Source organism: Apteryx rowi, unplaced genomic scaffold (genome assembly GCF_003343035.1).
Source record: "Apteryx rowi isolate R43461 unplaced genomic scaffold, aptRow1 scaffold_1908, whole genome shotgun sequence".
Classification (NCBI taxonomy): domain Eukaryota; kingdom Metazoa; phylum Chordata; class Aves; order Apterygiformes; family Apterygidae; genus Apteryx; species Apteryx rowi.
In genome coordinates this window covers 7,012-10,356 of record NW_020448206.1, presented here as the reverse complement: position 1 = coordinate 10,356, position 3,345 = coordinate 7,012, and positions in this window count along the sequence as shown.

Here is a 3,345-nt window from a genome sequence, read left to right as displayed (position 1 = left end):
GGGGGGAGAACGTCCCCTTCAGAGCTGTGTGGAGGGGAGATGAATGCCAGCGGTGGTGCTGAGTGGTGAGAGAGAGAGAGAGAGGAGCTCAATGGAGAGGGACCCCATGGGAACAGCTGGAGCCTCCTCTGCCCTGGAGCACAGCTGCACACAGCTGTGCTTTGCTGTATTCGGCTTTTCTTTTTTCTTTTCTTCTTTTCAGTCATGTGGGAAATATGGTGTTTTCCTCAGGCCTTGAAGTGTAAAATGAGCCTTTCCTTTTGCTTTCTTAGCTCCCTTCTTCCATGATGCCCATCCCTGGAAGGTGACTTTGGCAGTGGTGCTGGTGGCTCTGTTCGTGTGCATACCTGGTTTAATTCTCTTCAGTGTTCGTCTGTTTAAGAAGACAGGTAAAATCCTGATGGGTCAAGGGAGGAACCATGTAGTTGGAAAGGGATGTTGTTTAGAGGGGTGAAGAGTGGAGGGGTGAGGCCATGACGGAGCTGGAGGCCCTGACCCACCTCTGCTAAGGTGCAAAGGGAGCTCCCCCCTGTGGGCATCACGGCTGTGTTTGCAGCATGCCTTCAGCGTGCTGAGGACCCGACTTGGGCTCCCGGCAGAAGGCAGGGGGACAAAGCGGGAGGAGAGGGAGCACGGCTTTGGGCCAGGAGATGTGGGAAAATGCCCCTTGTGCTGAGAGCTGCTCTAGCAGCGTCCCAGCTGAGTTTGCCAGCAGGCTGACACGGCAGGGGACATGTTGCGTGTTGGTGTGCAGYSTGGGAAAGCACGTGGCCWGGGTGCYGTKRGCRGCTCTTATGCTGCTATTGATGCACAAACCTTGCAAATACACCACACTCACTTGAATTCATCTTCATGTACAGTTGTCCAAGAAAGGAGGGTGACTGGGCTTGTTCTGTTTCCGTGTATTGATTGTGAAGGAAAGAGGCTAAGTCTGATCCTGCACAGCTGTGAGCTGCTGCTGTGGAATAAGTAGGGAGAGCTTGAAGAGTGCGAGGGGTTAGTGGCCTGCACATGTCTGTGCATTGCCTGTTGCCTGGGTCCAGGAAGGAAAAGGGGGAAAGAACGCAGAGAGCAGGGCCTGCCCCTTCCAGAGTTGCTTGTGCTTCCAAAGGCAGGTCCCCTCCTAATCTCCTCTTCCTGCTGCTTTTCTTTGTAGAGAAACAGTCCAGAGATCTGGGTGAGTTGTCTTTCTGCATTTCCACTTCTGAAACCTTTGCACAGTGTTGTGTGGTTGGGAAGGCCACTGGCTTGATCCCTTTTGTGTCTTGTCTGAAGCAATGATTTGGCTGAAAAGAAGGCCTGGCTGAGGCGGGGGGTTGTGTGTGCCCATGGAGTGGAGGGGTGCAGTAGGCTGGTCCCAGGGCATGTTGTGGGAGTGTCTGTGCATTAGCTGTTGCCTGGATATGGGGGAGACAAATAAAATGAGGGGAGCACAGCCGTCCCCAGGGATGCCTTCTCCCGCGGTTGTCCCTTGGGAATGGGAATCTCTGTGGCGCATGGCCTCATCCTTTTCCTTTGCTTTTCTGAGAAAGAGTGCAGAGAGATGAGGGAGTCTTCTTCCTCCATAGCCAGTTCAAAAAGCTTTGTAGAGCTGTGTGCCTGGGATGGACACTGGCTTGTTGGTTTGGGTTATTGCCTGAGAGCTTGAAGAGTGCGAGGGCTTAGTGGCCTGTGCGTGTCTGTGCATTGCACGTTGCCCGGGTCTGGGAAGGGAAAGAAGGGAAGAACGCAGAGAGCAGGGCCTGCCCCTTCCAGAGTTGCTTGTGCTGCCAAAGGCAGGTCCCCTCCTAATCTCCTCTTCCTTCTGCTTTTCTTTGNCGCAGAGAGCAGGGCCTGCCCCTTCCAGAGTTGCTTGTGCTGCCAAAGGCAGGTCCCCTCCTAATCTCCTCTTCCTTCTGCTTTTCTTTGTAGAGAAACAGTCCAGAGATCTGGGTGAGTTGTCTTTCTGCATTTCCACTTCTGAAACCCTTCCACAGTGTTGTGTAGTTGGGAAGGCCACTGGCTTGATCCCTTTTGTGTCTTGTCTGAAGCAATGATTTGGCTGAAAAGAAGGCCTGTCTGAGGCGGGGGGTTGTGTGTGCCCATGGAGCAGAGGGGTGCAGTAGGCAGGTCCCAGGGCATGTTGTGGGAGTGTCTGTGCATTAGCTGTTCCCTGGGTGTGGGGGAGAGAAATAAAATGAGGGGAGCACAGCCATCCGCAGGGATGCCTTCTCCTGTGGTTGTCCCTCGGGGATGGGAATCTCTGGGGTGCATGGCCTCATCCTTTTTCCATTTTTTTTCCGAGGAAGAGTGCAGAGAGCTGAGGGAGTCTTCTTCCTCCATAGCCAGTTCAAAAAGCTTTCTAGAGCTGTGTGCCTGGGATGGACACTGGCTTGTTGGTTTGGGTTATTGCCCTGGAAAGGATTTGGGTTAAATAAACTCAGGTTGAGCCCGAGTGTTCTCCATGTCCCCAGCTCAGGGATGCAGCAGGCTAGGATCAGGGCTGCCCTGCGAGTGTCTGTGCATTGCCCATTCCTGGGTCTGGGGAAGAGAAGCAAGGTCCTCGGGGGGTCAGAACCRTCTTCAGGGATGCCTTCTCCTGGGGTCGTATCTTGGGGATGGGAAGCTCCTCTGCTGATGACTCTTCATTTTCTTTTGCTTTTCAGAGGCAAAGACCACGGAGCTGAGTGAGTCTCTCTTTCCTGGTTCCACTTGTAAAACCCCTGCAAAAATCTGTTCCCTCCTGAATAGAGGTAGCTTCTCCTGATGGTTGTCCCAAGTTCAGTGCTTTCCAAGCAAGGTCTCAATCTGTCAGCCTGAGCCCCCAAAGTTCTGTCCTGAGTGAGGATGAACTCAGGAGTGTCTGGGAAGCCCTTGAGCTGGTTTTGCTGGGTGCTGCTGAGGGTCTGGGAGGAGGCAGGCTGGTACGGAGGCCTTCTGCAGGAGCACGCACTCTTTTCACATTAGCCAGCCCTCAAAACAGAAGGGCTTTTAGTGCACGGGACCCACACCTGAGCTCTCTCGCCTCCTGAGGGAGCAGCCATGGCAGGAGAAGACCCTGCTCTGATCACATGTTGCTTTTGTTGTTTTTCCAGGAGAACAAGCTGCAGAACTGGGTGAGTCTCCCCACGCCATGAGCTCTGGGCACCGAGCCGAGCCCTTGCCCAGGCTCCGGGTGCTCAGCCCTTTCCCTCTTTGCCCGTCCTCTCCACCAGTGCAGTGGCTGGACCCTGGGGGAACCCCAGTGTGATGTGCAGGGAACTGTGGCCACCCCTGGGTGACCAGAACAGGGCTGGACCCTCTCCCCTGCCCATGTCCACAGTGTGGCCCTGCCTGGGGACAGGCTGTGTGTTGTAACCAGCTCTC